Here is a 22,236-nt window from a genome sequence, read left to right on the forward strand (position 1 = left end):
TCTGAGTAAGTAAAAAATGGCAAGAATGAGTTAAAGAAAAACTGTAGTATCTTAAACGCGAAATGTTACTGCAGAGTTTGCTGAAGAGCTTTTAGTGAACTGGAACTCTGAGCATTTAAAGAATGTTGTCTTCATCTTAATTTTTTACTCCTGGATGTATTTGTGAACAATTCTGGGGAAAAAAAAAACAACCAAACAAAACAAAAACCCTTAATATATCCTTAATATATGTGAGTAACCAGGCAAGTAAGTTTTTTCTGTTGCATGGAAACAGCATATCAAAGTAAGATAGCTATGTATGCAAGATTACACTTAGTTTCAGTCACTTTCAGCATCTTCTTAATAAAGTATACGTGCTTTTCACCATGTAGTATGTGCATGAAGCTCAGTCCTTTGTGAAACCCTCTAAATGCCTAACCCTTCCTTACGGAAATCTGGTTTTAATTATTACCTTGATTGGTGATTAGAAGATACTTTTGAGTTGCACACTACGTCTTTTATAACCTTCGCATCTGATTGCAAGGCTCTTCCTTGGTGAAAGAGCGAACACTTCATTATAGAATAGTGCCATTACTTTGTACAAGCAGATTTAGTTTTGCTTCAGTAATCAAGTACAGTAGGACATCATATTTCTGTAGGGCATTCATGAAATCAAGGGTTATACTTTTAAAAGCATTTGCTTGCCAATATCATATCTTTAAATGACTTTGCCCAAGGAGAAAAGGAAATCCAGGCTAGCAACAAAATAGGTAAATACTGTTCGCATTTTATCACAAGCTTCAAGAACTCCTCAAGGCATCAAGTTTAGAAAAAAGAGCGAGAGATTATGGGGAGGATATTTATTATTACAAACTGCAAAGTCAACAGGGACTGCTAAATGTTCTTACAGTCATAATAGCCTATCTCATGTTAATTCTAGCCCGAAGCTCTGTGACTCTTTATGTGCAGAGATAATGGGGGGTAAAACTGTATTTTTAGTTTAGCAGCAGATTCTGCCCAACCATGGAAAATAAATTAGAAAGCTTTGCAAACTAAAAATGATTTGGGCTCTGAAGGAATTCCCAGCAATAATATACAAGACTTATTACCTTGGGTAGTTAGAGGGTCCCGTATGTTTATAGCTGATAGTAGTCATTTTGATTGAATATTGCCTCAGTAACTTGTTTTCAAATAATTTGCCTTTAACCCAAATCTGTTGATCCTAAAGAGAAGACCTTCTTGATAATGTTCTTGTTGTTTGTACTTCCTATGTGTATCTTGGATAAAATTTAGCATATGTTGCCCAGGCAAAATGCTGCATTAATGGTAAATTTGTTATATTTCACTTAGCTGGAATTCACTACACATTAAGATTTAACATATCAAGAACTGTGTTAAATAGGTTCAGATTTGAGAACGTGTGTACTTTTTTTTTTCTTTTTTTCAATTACACACTACAATTTTTTCAAAACACACTACAAGTAGTTGTTCTAAACACATTACAAACCTAGGAAATTCAGTTTAAGGTTATTATCGTTCATTATTTGTGTTAGGAACATGACTGCTTTGGGCTAGGAATGCTGTAAAGGTGCAACAAAACCACTCCATCCCCCAGAGAACATATTGTCCCAATATAATAAGAAATAATATGTGGACGTCATCAGACTGGACAGTGCAAAGAAACCAGAAGTTTCCTTGCATACTGTCTGTTCATAGGTGTCAAGGTAAAAACATGTTAAGCATTTGAAAAAAGACCTTTGTGTCAGTTTGTGAAGAAGTCCTTCCAACAGTGATGAGTAAGTAAGGAGAAGACAAAAGATGGCAGATGACACTAAGTTGGGCAGGAGTGTTGATCTGCTCGAGGGTAGGAAGGCTCTGCAGAGGGACCTGGACAGGCTGAATCGATGGGCCGAGGCCAACTGTATGAGGTTCAACAAGGCCAAGTGCCGGGTCCTGCACTTCGGCCACAACAACCCCAGGCAACGCTACAGGCTTGGGGAAGAGTGGCTGGAAAGCTGCCCGGAGGAAAAGGACCTGGGGGTGCTGGTTGACAGCCGGCTGAACATGAGCCGGCAGTGTGCCCAGGTGGCCAAGAAGGCCAACGGCATCCTGGCCTGTATCAGAAATAGTGTGGCCAGCAGGAGCAGGGAGGTGATCGTGCCCCTGTACTCGGCACTGGTGAGGCCGCACCTCGAATCCTGTGTTCAGTTTTGGGCCTCTCACTACCGGAAGGACATTGAGGTGCTGGAGCGTGTCCAGAGAAGGACAAGGAAGCTGGTGAAGGGCCTGGAGCACAAGCCTTATGAGGAGCGGCTGAGGGAACTGGGGTTGTTTAGCCTGGAGAAGAGGAGGCTGAGGGGAGACCTCATCGCGCTCTACAACTACCTGAAAGGAGGTTGTAGCGAGGTGGGTGTTGGTCTCTTCTGCCAAGTAACTAGCGATAGGACGAGAGGAAATGGCCTCAAGTTGCGCCAAGGGAGGTTTAGATTGGACATTAGGAGAAATTTCTTTACTGAAAGAGTGGTCAGGCCTTGGAACAGGCTGCCCAGGGAAGTGGTGGAGTCACCGTCCCTGGAAGCATTTAAAAGATGTGTAGATGAGGTGCTTAGGGACATGGTGTAGTGGCCATGGTGGTGTTGATCGATGGTTGGACTTGATGATCTTAGAGGTCTTTTCCAACCTTAATGGTTCTATGATTCTGTGGTTGTCAGAAGCAAAATTAATAACTGGTTGCTAAAAGCTAGGGTTAATGAGAACTGAAGGAAGGAGTCAGTGTGGACTGTGAATGTGAGGTGGTATGGAGGTGGTACGGAGGTTGGGATAGGCCTGGGAAGGCCTTAAATAGAGATGCACTGTTTGTGGTGAATAACTGAAGGAACCACTTGGAAGGAGGCAATGAAAATGGCAATGTGATTGAAGTAATGAGATGAACTAAGGAGATGGCCTTTTGCAAAACATTTTGAAGGAGCCAGGTTGGATTCACCAGGGATGTGAAGGAAGATGTTGCGCTCATCTGCACCACAGTGATGAGTATCTGGTCTAAAGCTTCAGCTTTGTGACTCGACAGGAAAGACTGACCTAGCAGAGCTGCTCTGCAAGAGGGAGTGGTAAGATTTTTATACAGCTAAAACAATGAGCATCTGGAGAGGACGCTCAGCTGACCATCCTCAATAATGGAGGTGAAGGTGGTGGTGATTGTGGAAAGGGAGAAGGTTGGAAGCACTGGGTAGGTGAAAGATTGGAAACACTGCCCTATGGGGCTGAATATCTGTAAACTAATGGTGGACAAAGAGACTGACATTTCAACTCAAATATAAAGAGTCTGGAGTAGAGAAGTAGAGCTGTAAGTTATCAGAATAGTGAGATAGTGGAGGTTTTGTACTAATGAATGAGACTCCTCAGAAACAGAATAGAGAGAAAGGAAACCAAGGACTGGGCCTTATGAACGTGAAAGGGTGCATCCTTAATATATGCAATTTTTTTTTTTTTTTAGCATTTTTGTAATTATATTTATGGAGGGGATTTTTTTTAGATGTTTGATAAATGGGATGTACTTTAATATTAATTTTATTCTAAATAAAGTCCATGATATTCTTCACCCCTTAAAAAGGCAATACATTTTTTTACTTATGATGATTTTGCAATACTTTAAAACATTTATTATTCAGTCTACTGATAGGTGTGAGAAGAAACAAACGTTTATTTAGTGGAGTTGTGATGGTATTCTTGCATCCACATGAAGAGAAAATGTCCAGGTTTTGGCTGGGATGGAGTTGATTTTCTTCCTATTAACTGGTATAGTGCTGTGTTTTGGATGTAGTGTGAGAATAATGTTGATGACACACTGATGTTTTGGTTGTTGCTAGGTAATGTTTACCCTAGTCAAGGACTTTTCATCTTCCCATGCCCTGCCAGGTGCAGGGGGCTGGGAGGGAGCGTGGCCAGGACGGCTGGCCCAGCTGGCCAATGGGCTATTCCATACCATATGACGTCATGCTCAGCATATAAGGCTGGGTGAAGAAGAAGGAGGGGGGGCATTGGGAGTGATGGCATTTGTCTTCCCAAGTAACCGTTACGCGTGATGGAGCCCTGCTTTCCTGGCGATGGCTGAACACCTGCCTGCCCATGGGAAGTAGTGAATGAATTCCTTGTTTTGCTTTGCTTGTGTGCGCGGCTTTTGCTTTGCCTATTAAACTGTCTTTATCTCAGCCCACAATTTTTCTCACTTTTACCCTTCTGATTCTCTCCCCCATCCCACCCGGCAGGGGGGTGAGCGAGCGGCTGCGTGGTGTTTAGCTGCCGGCTGGGGCTAAACCACGACACAAAATAATTTTAATATTTTCAGAAAAGTTAATGTTTCTTTTAAGTATAAAAGGAATACAAAAATATCTCTTAACACTGGAAATGTCAAATCAAGGATTTCTCATCTTGATCTCTTTGTTAATGATTTATATTTTCATTGGGGTTTAGAATGCTTGTCGCTTACGCTGTCCTTTGAGAATAGCTATAGCTACCTAATGGTTCAATCCAACAAAAAATATGTTCAGCTCCTGTATCACAAAAGTGTACATAAAACTCAAAGTCACTAGAATCTGCTCCCGAAGCATATACTGCCAGAAAGCCAGATATATTTTATATTGCATTGGGCCCTAAAGTGTTATAAAAAATGGCATATCCCTTTTTTTCATAGCTTTATGACCAGCAAGACAGCATCAAGCAGTTTATTGCAGACCCTGTTTATGCCTTGCAAGAGTGCAGCATAGTAGACCCTTGTGCATGCTTTGTTTTCAGCACCAACTCTGGAAGCAATTTTGAATCTCATTTGATTTTAGTTGAGTCTGTGTTCTCTTTGTTGCCTATGTGTGAATCAGTATTGAAAAAATTAGACCAATGTTGTTTTCACTGTTTAAAAAGGCATTCAATTTATTTCAGATTAGTTCAAACTCTATTTTTACATCATGCTTAACAATTTCTTTCTTAACCCTTTAATGCCATTGTCACTTTATACAGCTAGGGTAAAACATGTGCCATTTCCAGGGATGAGGGGAGGGAGCTCAGCCACATGTACATGAGAATTCAATTCTACAAAGCCAGGAAAAACATTTGGCCGCATTAATTTCAGTGAGAATTCATATGGATAATCCCTTTATAACTTTATAAGTTAATTGGGATGTTTTGTTCGTAAATGAGGTAGCCAGGATCCATATGCAAGTGTTTGTAGCCTTCTGGGAGACTCAGCTGTCGCTGATGGAAGCAATGTTGAGCAGCCTCTCCTTTGCTCATACAACATCAAGTCTCCCAAGCTGAGCCTTTGGATCTATATAGATCCCTATTCAGGGGGCTTGTCTGGCTTAACCTTTAAATTGTATCTGAAAAAATGTGCCTCTATGGTGGTTCTTTTTTCTTAACTTGTATCAAGTTGTTGAAGTGACTAACTTAGCAACTGTTTGCTTGTAAAATAGTATCACTAAGTTAACTTACTCCGTGATTCTGATATGATAATTGTGAAAAATGTGTGTGTGACAATTATGGATCTTGGTCCAACAGTAGAGGGAGAGCGTGAACCACAGGTGGCAAAGTTCTTCTGAACCTGTATGCAAGCCTGTATGCAAGTGCTTGATCCTTCTTTCAGCAGAAAAGTCCTGGATTTGCTCCAGGTTTGGAAATGAATCGGAGATACGGCTGTTCTGCTGAGAAGGAAGACTTGGTGACAGCCTCTGTTTTTGCTGTTTTGTATAGTGCGCAGCAAACTGTAGTATGCTGAAGTCTTGCTCTGTGGAGCCGAGGGGAAAGAAACTGTCCTGGTTTCGGCTGGGACAGAGTTAACTTTCTTCCCAGTAGCTGCGGGGTGCTGTGTTTTGGGTTTGGTATGAGGGGAACATTGATGGCCCATTGATGCTTTGGTTGTTGCTGGGTGGTGCTTGTACTGGGGACTTTTCGGCCTCCCATGCTCTGCCAGGTGCATGGGAAGCTGTGGGGGGGAGCATAGCTGGGGCGGCTGACCCAGCTGGCCAATGGGGTATTCCATACTATGTGATGTCATGCTCAGTATATAAACTAGGAGGCGTGGTCCAGGAAGGGGGGGCTCTCACAGCTTGGGACAGGCTGGGCGTCGATTGGCTGGTGGTGAGCAGTTTGCATTGTGCATCGCCTGCTTTGTATATTCTATTATTGTTGTTGTTATCATTGTTATTATTATTGTTCTACTTTGTTTATTTCAATTATTAAACTGTTTTTATCTTGACCCGCTAGTTTTCCTACCTGTGCCCTCCTGATTCTCTCCGCCATCCCACCGGAGCGGGGCGGCAGGCAAGCAGCTGTGTGAGTTTTAGTTGCTGGCTGGGGTTAAACCACGACAGAAACTCAACTGTGTTTTTCTCTCTGCTGCCCCGGAGAGCCAAGTGCCTCCAAGCAGGAGGGGATCCTGTGGTTGGGGGCAATACAGCTGGCTGGGAAGTCAGGGAAGAGCAGCTCTGTGTGATGTGCCTTTTTTGCAATAGCTGTTTCTGATTGCAACTGCTCCTGGGAATTACAGATATTTTGGTTTTAGGAGTAGTCCCTGTACAAAGGGTATTTTACATGATGGTGACAGAATTCTGAAATGGGCTGTTTCGTTCAGAGTTCTGCTGACTACATAACTTAATAAATGAGGTTTTTTTTTATTAAGTGCCTGATCAGAACTAGTGAAATTTGTAATGTTAGCCAAATCCACCAATTTGCAATTTAGCTCTCACTGCAGTATCAATTACAGCTGGTTCTTGTGTTCATTGTTGCCATTCATGTTCATGGAATGCCTTAATAAAGGCAATAGAAAGAGGATTTTCGCGTGCTTTCCTCTTGTACAGAAATAGATGATACAAGCACACCAATTTTGTCTCACTTATAAATAGCTTCTGGAAATAGTGGTCTGTGAGGGAATAGGGCTGATTGACTCATTCGTTGTGAATAATTTAGCCTGAAAAATTAGCATTTTTGTACATGTATTATCCATGGAGAACTGAATTTACATTCATCTATTTGTTATTCATAATCTTCCATTTAATAGTTTATGAATTGCTGTCTGAATTTTTTTTAGACGTGCTTAATTCACTGCTTTGTTGCATGTGATGTGTGATGGTCCTCTGAGTCATCTTGACAGTTTCTGGGTCCTCACTGGAGGACTGAAACTTTTACCTAGAGAACAATTACAGCCATCCATGATTCTTTGTGGTCACATGAGAAGATGGCTCTCCTCTATGAAGAGGACTCATACGCCAGCATTTTTTAGGACATGGACATGGTCAAGGGGGGCAGCGGTTCAGACTTGCAGTGGTTGTGAAGTTTGTTTCGCAGTGACTTTTTTAATTCAAGTTTGTGCAAGACCTCATAATCTGGCTTTCTTATCAGAGCAAATTCCCCTTTCTTTTGTGAGAAGGCAGGGTAGTACAGAGTCAGTGTGGGTCTGGGAAATGTGATGTCCATCGTTACAGCTACCAAGCATGAAGCGGTGTATGTGGAGGTGACAGAGAGCGGCTGAGCAAAGTAGTGTAGGTGCCAGAAACAGAGTGTGTACATTAGCATGGTGTTTTACCCATAAAAAAAAAAATATATATCAGGCTTCTAGTTAAGGAATTTCTTGGATATCTCTACTGAATTATGTTTTGCGCATGTATGTGTACTTACATGTGTGTATGTCCATTGTATATATACACACATATGATGTATACATACCTCAGTTTCACTCTTTTATTCTTTTCAGCTCTGTGTGCGAGTGGCCTTGCACAGATCTGTTTCTCATCAGCAAATAGGAATAGCAATCATTTCCCACTTCCTTCTCAGGATTGTCATATTTTATTAGTCCGTGTTTTTGTGGTGCTGTGAGCATGCTGTCCATTTGTATGGAAAACCCAATAGTGCTGGATTGCCAGGGTGTGCTAATGACTGCCAGAAGGAATTAATGATATAATCACACAAGCAAATATACAAAATCACTGAATGTTAGTTTTATGCATGGTTACAATCGGTGTCAAAACTATAGGATGTTGTATAATCAAATAATTTATTAGGCACAGCTGGTTAACTGCTTGCAGCAAAACAACCTGTAGCTTAATTGCTCCTTCTACTGCACTGGTTTTATGCATGGTCTTTCTGGCCCCAATACCCAAAGTAGAAAACCCTGCCTTGGGCTTCTTGAGAGTTGTGCAAGAAACAGCGGGTCATAACTCATCCATGTCAAATTAATGTTGTTGTCATGGGACATCGATGGCATAATGAAGGGAGAATAAGGGCATTAAGGAGAGTTAGTCCTTCAATAGGACTTCCCTTCTGATTTCATTGATATGCTAAATGCAATTGTGTCGTCTTTTTTTTTTTTTTTTTGTCCCCTAAGAAATCATGATAATGTCTTTAAATAGTAAACTATGGGGAACAAATATGAACCTTGTTGTTTTTAACTATTAATAATTCTATTTGTTTCCATTCAAAATAGAATAGTTTTATACATTTAGGAATACAATAAGGGAAGTTGCCACATGACATCAATCCTAAAATGCCTTTTCCTTTGAGGTAGTTATTGACAGTTCAACTATTTTATTGATAAAGTACAAAGTTAAATGTCTTGCTCTGACCCATGTTCTAGAATGGCAGTTCACTATTTTGATTTTGTTTTCAGGATCTCTCTTTTGTAGCCAGGTAGGTGAAGGGTACTGATTCTTATTTACTTGCATGCTTGGGGGTTAGTTGGAAGAAAACCAAGATGGTTTCCGTGGGTCATTGATTGTAAATGAGAGAATTTGAGAAATAGTGCTTCATTTAATCATTGAAGCCCTTTACATGAAGTGTAGGATTTTCAAAATAATCTCCTTGATTTAGGGGCATGAGTCATTGGGACAGGTGGTGTTCAGTCACACAAGACTTCTTTGTATTCAAGTTGTTAATTTACTGTATCAACACAGATAGCTGTTCAGTCCTATGATGTGATGGTAGATATTTGCTTATTCCTCATTTGAAGAGAAAATGGGAACTTTTTGCTGCTTTAATTATGTCCATATTAGAAGATTGTATCCATTTAACCGTAGCCTTCACTGTTAAATACTTCAGATTTTGTTAATAGCTCTGGTGCTATATACTGTTGAAAATGTATTCATATGTCTTCATGCTTTCTGTCTTCATGTTTAGAAGCAGTGATTTCTTGAACAAGTAAATACATGGGGATAGAAATAGAACTTAACAACATTCAGTAGTGGCATAAGTTAGCATATCAGGTAAAACTCTCTACTTTTCATCGCTGTTTTGCTTTTTATTTATGTGGTGCTCAGTCCAATGAATCCATACTAATTCAATGGGATTGTGAGGTTCTGCTGCTTTACGAATAAAGAAATACACAAATTGGCATGGGAATTTCTTCTGCTACTGAACACTGGGACTCGGCATGAGCGGTTCTCCACCTTTCTTGCCTATACTGTATTCCCTAACCCTCCCTGCATGTCTTTTGTAAGCATCTTACCTATACGGAAGTTCACCGTCTGTGCAGACCATTTAGTACTTTCTTCTCATGTGTCCTTCACTAGCATGTGTGTCATGGTAGGTGCTCCAGTGTAATTTTTAAGTCACATCAGTTATCACTGTTTGCTTTTCTCTGTAGATCTAGAGGTGAGAGGCCATGAACTCTACTGTGTCTCAGCCATCGGGCCAAACAAAATCCTAAAATTCCATTTCATACCCAATGCTCTGACAGAGGTGTCTACCTTGGCAGAACTGCTTGAACATTTGGTGGGTTTCTGGTTTTCACATATGCATTTGAATGAAAATTTAGTTCTTCATTTGTATTTTTGGCCATCAGATCTTGTTTAAACTGTTGAATGCAGCTAATGTACTCTGTCATATATTTCTCTCTGCTAATTTCTTCCAAGATAAGTAGCCAGCTTTGCTTCTTTTATTCCTGGCAGGTTTATTTCTTTGTCTGTTTATTTTAATCAAGGGCAATGGGAAGCTGGAAAAAAAATCTTTCTATTCACCTGCATGGTGAGCTGTCACTGGAGTGATTTTGTAAGAAAAAACCTAGATACTCTTAATTAACTGTTTCCAACTTGTTCCACAGAGCCCTCAACAAACTTAAGGCCTGCTTCTGACAGATCCATGAAAAGTCAGTCAGAAAAATAAGCTCTGCAGTGGGCTCAAATTGGTTTTGCAGGTATTCACGTTTCCATGGTAAAATTCTTATGGTGGCTTCCAAACAAAAAACGGTTGCAAACCAGTGCTATAGGGTGGTGTTCCACACATGCACACAAAAAGCTGTATGCATACTATTTATCTGCATATTTTCTGCAGCTAACTGAATGGCAACATCAAACAGGAATCATTTTCCTTCGTACCATTCTTCTTTAACCTTGAACCTTTTTCAGTTAGAGACTCAGTTTCCCAGTTTTTCCAAGTACTTTACCAAGTGTACAGATTTCAAGGAAATCAAGCCATAAATTTCTCAAAACACTTGGCCATTATTCCTGTTCCCATTTTCTAAAAAGGTATATTGTTTATAGAGCACTAAATTCGGGGTGCCACCAGTGCAGTTCAACAAAACCACATTAAAAATCATGTGAAAGGGGAATCAAGCCTATTCACTGTATACATCAATCCGCTATATGCTGGGAAGGAGAGACAAGGCTAACAAATACTATAAGCAGTCCTGAACAACAATCTCTGTGCTTAATGACTTTTAAAACTAGATTAGAGAAAACACAGGGAAGTAAACAAGAGCTAAAGGGAGCAATCTGCTGCGGGGGGAGGATAGGGCCACATGATTCTTCCCCTCCCTGGTATGAATGAGTGTAGAAACAGTGCCATATATTCAGTGCACTAACATTTGCATTACAAATGCTTGTACTGGGTTTAGAAAAGAGCTAACAGATTGTCATTGCCCAGAGCACTGGCATTACAATGATTGCTCCAATATAACATGGCTGTTAAACTTTTTCTTAACCCTTGTGCTACCTTCACCCAGCTTGAGAGTTATTTGCCTAGAGTTATCCTTCCTAGATAAATGCATCTTTTAATGCCCACAGAGATCTGGACAAAAAAACCGTTATCTGTTATTATCACTAGCATCTGAGATATTGCTTGTTTCAAGATGTATGGATTTTCTAAAGTGCTGGAGTAATAGATGATGCACAGCTCACTCCTCAAAGCACTGCTGAGATTACACTCTCGGCTGGTGGGAAGATGAAGGATTATGCAAGACTTTTCACACATTCTGTCTGTCTTATATTTCCTACAATTTTCTGAAAGCTGTAGGCAATAAAATTAACACTCTTTTGTCATTTATGCCATTGTTACAATACTGTCATTCAGTTTAATTTCTATTGTCCTAATTTAGATTGGTGGAAATTGGAAGAGAATCTTGTCCTCTGGTTACTCAGTGAATCGTCTATAAATGACTACATCTGGAAAATCGTGAGGGTTTGTTTTGTGAATATTTTATTTTTAAAAATTCTTCTGTAAATGAAAAAAAAACCCTAAATTTCATTTGTCTTGAAGTTCCATAGGTAATTGAAAAACAGTGAATTTTTGAACTTGGCTTTTTGGATATAGGTTTTCATATTAAAGTTATCAGTACCCCTAAAAGGGCATTAACATTGGGACAGCAATAATGGAATTCTTGCAGGGAGAAATGGAGGATTCTTGGCACTCTTTTGCTAAATATGGTCACAAAAGCTATTTGTATGACATTTGAGTTTTATTGTATTCTTGTCTGCTTATTCTTACTTGCTCACGGTCATTCTGTTTTTATCTAGTCAATGCTTCAAAGGATTTTACTGGGTAATTCTTAGTGTTTTCCATCCCACTAAAAAAAAAGCAGATCTGTGTAGACATCTATCAGCCCCAAGTATGATTATAAACGTTATTAATCATCTCAGCGATGCATAGCTGACAAATGCTAAAATGTTCCTGTTCATATCAGTGCAAAGAGTGTGTATCTGGAGGAGTATTCTCACTGAAGTAAAATAAGACCAAGCGGTACTCTACTCTGTAGAAGTATATTAAGGGTAACTAAATCAGCTTGTGAGTTGGCAAAGGATTTTCTATTTAAGCATTAGTGAATCCACTTCTATCAGTAATAGAGTGCATCAATAGGAAAAGGTAGTGATCTTAATTACAGCTTGCAAACCTAACAAAAGTATTTAAACTTTGTTGCTTAAAAACAGCTCCTCAGAGTCTCATACTGAAACAGCTAACCAACTGGTAATAACACACTTACATTCAAATTAAATTCCACTATTTTTTTGCCTTTTAACAAGGTCAATTCACATCTCTCTTTCAGGAAACATAGCCTGAACAATCTGGTCTGTGCCAGGACAACGTACTAGCATTTTAAGTTTTAACAGAACTTCAATTTGCTTAAAAAAAAAAAAAAATTGCTGATGAAGAAATAAATCTCTTATGCTTTTAGAAACTCCATCTCACGATTGTCCCTGAATTATTAGTCATATTGCAGAAATATCCATGTTCAGACGAATATATATTCTTCTGATTCAAGATCTCTTCAGAGGTGGAAGACCATTTCTTTCAATACTGTTTCAGTTCAAGTACCACTGTCATTTTTTTCTTTGGCTCAAAGGTATCATAGGATGATTTTACTGGTGATTCCAGCTCAAGAACATGTAGGAAGGTCACAACTCTTCAACTTTCTAGTTCCTTTGCTTTTGTTTTTTGGTCAGGAAGATGTTCTTACGTCTTTAGAGTTTTACCTCACCTGAGACATTAACTCAGCTCCAGGAAAATTTTTAATATGATGAATTAAAACAAACAAAAAAACCAAACCAAAACCAACTCCTCTTTTGCTATATTCATTCAATAAAATAAAACAAACTTTTTACATTTGAACAAATATTAGTCTTTAAATTTAAACAGTTCTAAATTTAACCAGTTAATTAGTGTTTTGTGTTGTGGTGTCATCTTCCATTTACAACTGATTATATTACCAAAAAAACCCCTTCTCATTAGCATACAAAATATCCTCGATGTTGATATTAGTTGCATCAAGTGGTTGTTATATGACAGCTTGCAACTAGATGTAAATTTTCTTAAAGAATTATCTGAAAGAAAATAGCATTTAGTGGACAACAAAAATGTCTACTCTGAAGTAGAGACATAAAAGTAGCCAGTATTATCTGGAAAGTATTGCCCTCATATAAAGGATCTGTATGGCATTTGAAGAATGAGAACTTCAGAAAATTTGCAAAATAAAACCATTTCAATGCAGATATATGAATCTGAAACAAAGTTTCTCCTTGCCATAAAGAAAGGTGCGAGGTCCAGTTTTATGACTGAGTAACACATCCAAATTAATTCCTTTTTTTTATTAAGATCCCTGTACAGAGTGTGTTGTCACATTGAGGAAGCTGAATGTATTAAAAAACCCATAGGTATTCTAAGCAATCTTTTTCAGGATAAAAATATCATCTCTGATAGGCTTGTGTCTTGTATAAAGGGGTGTCATTAACTTCTTTGAGAAGATAGTATTTTGTGGGGGCTGGTTATTGGCTCTTGGTGTTACAGTCTATCATTATTAATTAATTTATGACCTGCAGTTAAAATCTTCCATAAATATCCTATGCAGAACACAGAAGTGTCTGACGTGCACATGTTTCAAAACCCTGCATGAGAGAGGATATAATGGCATGGTCAAAAAACATAGCATCATAAAGCTGCATTCCAGACTTTGTACAAATGTCCTAAGAAATAATAAATAGGATTTTGTGGTTGAGGGATGGTCATTGTATCTTTTTTTCATCTGTGAGATGAGAAATGAGCTGTTTCTGGAATTATCTTGACTATTTCATCAACCTCAAACAACCTATCATTCTGAGTTTTAAAACTGTTTTTTGGCTGAAAGAAAAGGGCAGATTTGTGATTATCTAAATTATGAAGAGACATAATATTTTATTAGCAGTATTGGCAGCAGTACTCATGTATGCATGCTGTAGCACAATCTATGGTATTTGTTACAGTAAAATCTAATTAAAATTTAAACTAAGCTGGTGGCATTCAAACTGCCATTGGAGAGCGAGGATCGCATTCTATGGGTCTCTTTTTATATGTGTGTGCATTTGCCATTTTGTTCATTTGTAGCCAAGCAGCTTCTGTCTGAGCTCAAAAATGTGTTCGACTGCAGTTGTTTTGTGTGCTGTTGACAGAAAGCAAATACATAGTGTTATTTGCCACAGTTTTGTGTGATCCTTAATAACTTCTCTGGCCAGGTATTTTCAGCTATCAAACACTGGAGCGCTGTTTTGGTCTGCAATTTTACTCAGCGCTATTGTGATGAAGATTTAGATATGCAAAATGGGTTTTATGTGAGTTTATTAGATAACAGTTAAGTCAAAATAGTTATCCACCCTCTGTTGTGATTGCCCTTCTAGTTCACTGAGGATGGCAGTAGTAAATCTTGTGTTTCATTTTTTTGTACAAAAAATGACAGCTCAGTACAATGTTTTACTGTACGATGTGTCAGTCTGGCATATAAATGTGCTCCTCTTCTTGATGGGCACCAAAGGCTTGAGACAGGATTACAGAAGCTGAATAAAGAGCAGTATGTGCCATGGCTTGCTTTTACTGATGAATGCAGCTTGGGCTAGCTGTCAGCAGGGCTTAGAGAAAATTATCTTTTAAGTTGGGACTGTGCTACATACCTAGTGAGCCGCTTGCTCTTCTGAAAATTAACAGTTATCCTATGCAAGTTTCTACATTGCCATTTTACTGGATTCAGCTCCTACTGTTTGAGCTGGATGCGATCAGCAAATTATCCATTTCCTTCCCTGTTTTCTATAATATTTGTTTTGGAAAACTTACCAGTAATGGGGGAAGATCTGTTTCTTCGTGACGTTTATTCCTTCTCTTTGGTAATTAGCCAGAGAAGACTAATCCAAATATATCAGCTGGTGGATTCCAAATGGTAAGTGAAGGCAAACTGTGTGGCAAAAGCAGTGAATCTGTAAAAGATTGATTGCTTGAACATTTTATGTAGGTGTGTAACAGACTTCTTTTTTAAATTCAAAATTTTTGTATGTGTGAAGTTTAAAAGGAAAAAAAAATGCCTCTTAAAATTTCCAGGATTCTTAGTCAATACAAAATACTACAATAGTATCTGTAACATCATTTGACTCTCGTATCCCTGGTTTCAGTGTATGCAGAGATGCAAGAAAAGATAGTTTCTGAAGTTGGTGACAAAGCGTCCTGTAGACACCGGAAAAGTGAATATTGAACAAAGATTTGGAACAGTGTTACATCACAGATCTGAGGGAAAATTTGTAAAGAAATAGTGAAATAATACAGGCAACTCTCTTACTACTGATTTTTTTGACTGCTGTGGTTGTTTGTCTCCACCTCGGGGAAGTTTTCACACTACAAAATTCTTAAAGTGCTTTCATTCAGAGGGGGTTTGTGTTTAATGTTTTAATGTTTTCCTGTGTAATTAAAGAAAAAGGGTTTGTTCTGTCATAATTAGTAGAGTGATTGGGAGCAGACCTGGAGTCTAATGGAGTTTAATGAAATCATGGTGTAGCCTGAAATGTCTTTCCGATAGAAACTTCTTATGAAATACAGTGAACTCTCTCCTGGTGTCCCTCAGGAGCATCTCTGTTTCTCTGGAAGTATATGAGATTTTTGCATCTATTAAGGTGATTGGCAGCATTTTCAATACATTTTCCAATTATCTCTGCAAACACTTTGGAAAAGTCAATTGCGTAAAGCTCCTTCCCTTCCCCCTCCCCTCCCCCCCGCCCTTATGCTACTCCTTATTTAAATAAGTTAAAAAAGAAAAAAACGTTTAGTAACAGAGCATGTCTTTGCTATGGCAAACATAAAAGGTCAGATCCTTATTGAGAGCAAACTGAACTCGGTGAAACTATGCAAATACTTTTACAGTCATTTATGTCCTTTGATGAACTGCCCAAAAGCTGTTACGGAGTGTAATGTGCTGCTGTACTCTCTTGCACTGTCTGGAATAAATACTTTGTCACAATAGAGTACATTGACAGTTTCATGTGCAAGAGTTCATATGTATGCAGTGTAAATAATCCTGAGACATGACACTGTTTTTAATTCTCAACCCAAAATACATGCAGTGAAAAGAAAGTTTTATAGAGTGGTTTCCTCCCCCCCTCCCTGCAAGGACTTCATTACATATGGACAAGGCTGCTAATAATCACGGAAACATTATTATTCTTAAGCGGAAATCTGCTTTTTTGTGAGTGGACATGAAATTCATAATCTGTTAATGTCTATTTCGTTCCCCTACTATCCCCCCGCCCCACATTGGTCAGTGGCTTAGCTGCAAAAAGTAGTTGTGAATAGAAAAAGAGAGCAGAGACAAAAGGTAAATCTAAATATGTAAATGTATTTCAAAAGTGATGTCATTAACATTAAATCTTTAAAAGAACCTCACCCTGTCTTCATATCATGCTGTTGCCCAGCATCCTGTCTAAGCCTATTACTGCTTCTACTTGCTGCCAGCATATTCATTAGCTATTTAATCTTTTAATTCCTATGTGAGGATTGATAGAGAAATGATGTTTGCCTGTAAGTATATATGTGCATGTGGGTTGTGTGCCCATGCAAAACAAGTTTTATTTCTGTTCCTCCTTGTGTTCTTGCTGTACTTCTATCCCTGCATCTTTACAAATGGCACCCTGGTGCCTACTACTCAACCACCTTCTGATGCTGAGTCTTGTCACTGGGCAAACAGATGTGCTGCCTGGAGAAAAGTTTCTTCCTTCTGAGGCTTTGGCCTCCTCCCCAAGAAATGATTCTTTCCATCCTAGATGTCTTGTTGTCTGATGGACACTGACAGCCTGGAAGTCCTTGTTGAGAGACCACTGTGTCCTCAGTTGCAGGCAGCTGTGGGCCTGGGCAATGTACTCAATCCTGGGGATGTGGGGAAAACAGCAGTGTATGCAGAAATTGAAGGCAGAAGGGCACAGTCAATCCTGTCTCCTGTGAGCTGGCACCACAGCTGGAGCATCATCAGATGCAATTTCAGGAATCTCTTTCTGTATTTGAAAGACTGGTCCTATGGAGTATTGTGAGCTGCCACTGCCAGTGGTCAGTAGCTAACCGGCTTGTGGTGGGCAAGTGTATTGTGGGAGAAGTCTGATCAAAATCTCTGAAGACACCCACAAGTCCGCTGTGTTCAGATAGCGTATGGGGGAAGTGCTGACTAGACCTTTACTCCTCATGGTTTCCTGAAATTGTCCACAGTTCTGTTTCATGGCTAGCTCAGGGTACCTATGATGATGTAAGCATCAAGGGCTACCATGTGAGATTGTCCTGCAGGCCATGGTATACCAATAAGGCAAGGTCATGGGTATCTCAGAAAGAGATGAAAATTCTCTAATGGCTGTGTTTTCGTCTTTGGACTGAAAAGGGCCTCCTGCATCTTCATTTCAAGTAGGTACAGGGTCACTTGCATCATTTGGGTGCTTGGAGAGTTGTCGGAGATGCTACATACCTCCTGGCCCACTGGGTTTATGAGTCTGTGCATAGACAGTGACTTATGCTCTTATGGCCAATTAAATAGGCTTTCTTGTCTGTCATTCTGAAATGCAATCAGTTTGTGGTTGCCTGTCTGTGAGACAAGATGTCTATGACGATGTGCCAACAACCTGTATGGATGGCTGGATGTGAATGTTCCTTTACTGGCCAAGCTCTTCACACCTTTCTCCCATGCAAGGAGTAAAAACATCTATTTGGAAAGTGAATGTGCCCTGCCAGCTTCATGACGGCCCATTCCATTATCTAAAATCCCCGCTACTTCATTACAAAGAAAACACCTGCTTGGTAGAGAGGAAAGGCCAAAAATGTGATTGGGAGAAACTGGTCAGCAAAACTGTTCAAAGGAAAAGAAAATTTTATTTCCTGCAAGAGCCAACATGATTCATAACGTGTGTGGAAATGAACAGAGATAGGGCACAGGAGGTAATGGGATGTGTGAAGAAAGGGACAGGAAAATGGCGTGTGAAGCAAACGGCCAAAACACAAACAAACATTTCCATATGTGCTACCATGGCCCATCAGAGGCCAAGTGTAATGACCTAGGTACCATCTGACTTTTTACATAGCATAAGAAGTATTTTGGGATGTCATACGAGCTCTCAGTAGTTTGAGAGCAGTCTGTTGCATCATGCAAGCTGGGAACATGCTGGAGGACTTCATGGTTGTACAGACTGCTCATTAGTTCAGACTTTTTTTGCCCCATTAGCCATTGGAGTGTGCTATGTGTGCACCTGAGCACATCACCAACAGCAGTCTAGTTCTTGTGCACCATTCAGCCGCCTGAACTGTGTGCAGTTAGCAGGGGAAGATCAGAGGATATGCTTCAGGTGCCCTTCTGCTCTGCACTAAAACAGTAACAAAGCCCCAGTCTGAAAAACCATCTTCCAGTATGTACTATACATGGTGTATTAATAAAAAAAACATCCACTGTTAGAAGTCTCTTAAGGTCAACTGTGCGTGTTTGAGCAGAACTTCAATTCCCCAGCTCTGTGTTGGGGATGTTGCAACCCCACTGTGCTCTGCACACACTACTGTGAGCTGAGTACAGCGTGGTTCACTGTGAAGACTATTCAGATGCTTAACCTTGCTGGTGTTACACTAAGCATAACATAATACTTTAGACCAAAAACCTCCATTAAATGATGTCCATTTTAAATTGACCAACAGATGGCACTATCAGTCTCCTTTTCTCTTGTGGCTTAGAAACAAATCTGAAGCAAACTGTCGTCTGGATCTCTCTGCTGCTAAATTCAGTAATTTCTTTCTAATTAATATTTCATTTAAATTCCTAATGTCTTATAATAGCACTTAAAATCTGTGCACGCCTACATGTGCAATGAAACAAATTATAAGGATACATATTCATAAATTTAACCTATAATGTTCCTGAAAGTGTGACTCTTGATTTTCGAGGGGTTTATAATTCAATCGTGAATTTGAATAATTTAAGTAGAAAAGGCACCGCATGTGATCCTCTCAGTTTAACAGATGCATACAATAGTGGAGAGCTAAAAGGCTGTTTGAAAATTGATGGAAGAAGCTAAAAAGTGTACTACACTAATTTCAGGAAACTGTACCTTTCTCTTTTCTCAAATTTATAGTGAGTTTTGATTGTATTCTGTAACTTTAAGATGCCTCTTCAGGATCCATGGAAAACACCATCAACTGATAAAAATTATGACCTATAGCAGCTATGTTCTCTTATATTATCTGAATTGCTAATGAGATTTTCAGAATGAGACATTACTGAGAAAGTGTCAGCAATAAGACCTGCCTGGACACAGCGAATAGAAAAATAAAGTCACAAGGAAAGAGAGAGCAACGTAGAGTTTAAAGGAACCATTATGTAGTTTTGAAGGGATAAACACTGTGCAGTGTAGACGTCTAGCTTTGATTAGCTACCGTGGAAGAAAGAGACTGCTGAGGCAACACTGTGTGTACGACCACCCTCGCAACAAAGAAGGGTATTTTTCTTATGTTTAAATGGAATTTTCTGTATTTCAATTTGTGCCAATTGTCCCTTGCCCTTCCACCAGGCACCACTGAGAAGTGTCTGCCTCCATCATCTCAATCCCCTCCCCCCCCTTCATTTATACATATTGATAAGATCCCCCTTGAGCCTTCTCCGGGCTGAACAGTCCCAGCTCTCTCAGCCTCTCCTCGTATGAGAGGTGCTCCAGTCCCTTAGTCATCTTTGTGGCCCTTTGCTGGACTTGCTCCAGTACGTGGGGAGCCCGGCGCTGGACGCAGCGCTCCTGGTGTGCTCTCACCAGGGCTGAGGGGAAGCATCACCTCCCTGTGTTCACAGATGGCACACCACTTTTCTTTCACAGTAGTCCCGGCTACCTTGACAAGATGATGTCGCTTTAGGAAGATATAAAGATTACTTTTGAGTTTTAGTATTTATTATTTTATCCTGAAAAGTGTGAACTGCTCTTAGTATCTAGCCCGTTTTCTGAAAGGCCAGTCATGGTGTAAAGAAGATTATCAGCCTGAATACTTTGGACGGCCCTAGGCCAGCTTCTCCATAGTTGTCCTCCCTGTATGTAACTTGTGCAAAGCATCTCTAAAATACTACTGCTCTGAATTGCTTGGTTTCACCAGTTGTTGACTGATTCTGCACAAATAAAATGTGAGTAAGGTTTGGATCGAGGCTTTATTTTCTAATAAGAGAATAGCAGTATTATTCCAAATTCCTTGTGGTGACTGAGTACAAATAAATTTTTAACTTGCAGAGCACCAAGACAAACTCTGCTGTGAGGGTGTAAGAAGGCAGACATAGGGTCTAGTAGCAAATGTAAAGTGAGCTTCCTTTATACTCAAGGCTTTTTTTTTTCCTAGAGGTATTTTTATCACCACAGGTATTTCAGTTACGTTTTAATTAACCTGTATGATTGTAAGTGCTTGTCAACAGAGGACGTCTATCTGGGTAATTAGAATGATAGTGTAAGGGATAATTATAGCATATAAAAAGTAGCTAAAAATGGGTGCTTAAGTCACTGGCTTGCTGTCCACTTGCACTACATCGCTTTAAACAGGATTAGGGAACTGTTTAGTGTGAAAACTGAATAAGATGGCAATCCAGCAGGGATGTGAATGGAGGGAAAGCAACCATCCAAGGCCTCTCCTGTATCATAACGCAGTGTGTTCCACAACAGACAGAAATCCTTCTTCAGCAGATGCTAAATAAATGTATTGTTCCACAATAAATCCTGTTTAGACATCCCCAAGGCCTGTGTCAGCATGCTACATAAGCATATGCTCAAATCCAGTCAGATTTCATGAAATACTTAAGCTCTAGTCTGGCTGGGTTATGTGCAAGGAAAGGTTGCAAAATCAGAACCTGTTAATAAATATCTGCTTTATTAAGCTAAGATTTGTTGGCCCTTTTCCATCAAATTTATAAATATAGACTTTTTTTTTCATTTTGATTGGCTTTGAGCTGCTGGAAATCAGCAGTAACATATGAACAAATTATTCTTCATTTTAGGTCTGATTTCAAGGACACAATGGAAGTTAATGGAATTTTTCCTTAAAGTCAACAGGGAGCAGCATCAGGCCTTTGCACCCTTACAGGTTTTCCAGAAAGCCTTATATTTCCTTCAGTGCACACATCTTTATATTTTACAGTCCCTGAGAACACCTATGAAGAAGTCCAAAAGGAGTGAATGTGAATCCAAATTTTTATGCAGAATTCTGAAATCCAACATTTCTTAATTATGCTATTCATGGAATGGAAACCTAAGGGTTGGAGTGAAAGCTTCAGAAAAAGAAACACCATTTCTAAATTCTAAAAAACCCTGCTCCCTATGCAGTTTCCAGCATAGTTTGTAGATTTTTGAAGTGTGCTTGCTTTTTATGTCATAGTTATTTTCTTTAACCTGACTTCTTGAAAAGGGTCATATGCCCTCCTTTATTATTTGAGAATACGGTAAGAGAAAAAAAGTGCAGCTGTTCCTTTTCCTCTAAATCTAAAGGAAAGTTTCTGAGTTAAGGACTTGCTTTGTAACCTCAGGAAGGCAGCGATAGCTTTCTGTTTAGCTTTGCCGGGCCTTGCGTGAGCTTCGTCTTCTGTTGATTTATGGTGAGTAGGGATAATAATTCTATAAGATCCAAAGTACTGTATGTACTGTATCTTAATTTGTGTGCTGGAACCTCACTGTAAATTTGTTGGCCAAGATGTTTCCCTTTCATAATTAAATTGCAGTAGCTAGTTTTATTGCTGTTACCAGGGATAAATCTTTGATCTGAGAGCCTTCGTGCTCTATATCTCTATTGCTTACTTTTTTATTACAGGTAAGGGATTGTTTTTTACTATCTTCCTGGCAGTCTTGACAGAAACTTAACTTATATTGGTCTGTGCCTTCTAATTTATTCATTGACTGGAGAAACCTTGTATTAATAAGCTTTTTACATATTGCCCCTTACTGTTATGTTCTCTTCAGCTTACGTGGAGGTACCTTCCAATTTGCTATAGAATTTTTAACCTCATTGGTTTCTGTTCTTTAGGACATCTATCATGCTGTCCCCAGGCAGCATGCATAACTGCTAGTACTATTAAAGGGATTTTTGTAACCTCTTATATAGTAACAAAATCAAAAATTCTGGAAAGCAGAAGATCAAGCTTGTGTTCAGTTATAGCAGCAAACCCAGAAACCCCCTTGTGAAATTAGTCTAGGTTTTCTTAGAAGGCATAGAGAACAACAACAAACTCATGATTGCTATTTGGTA

The sequence above is a fragment of the Calonectris borealis genome, chromosome 1 (genome assembly GCF_964195595.1).
Source record: "Calonectris borealis chromosome 1, bCalBor7.hap1.2, whole genome shotgun sequence".
Taxonomy (NCBI): domain Eukaryota; kingdom Metazoa; phylum Chordata; class Aves; order Procellariiformes; family Procellariidae; genus Calonectris; species Calonectris borealis.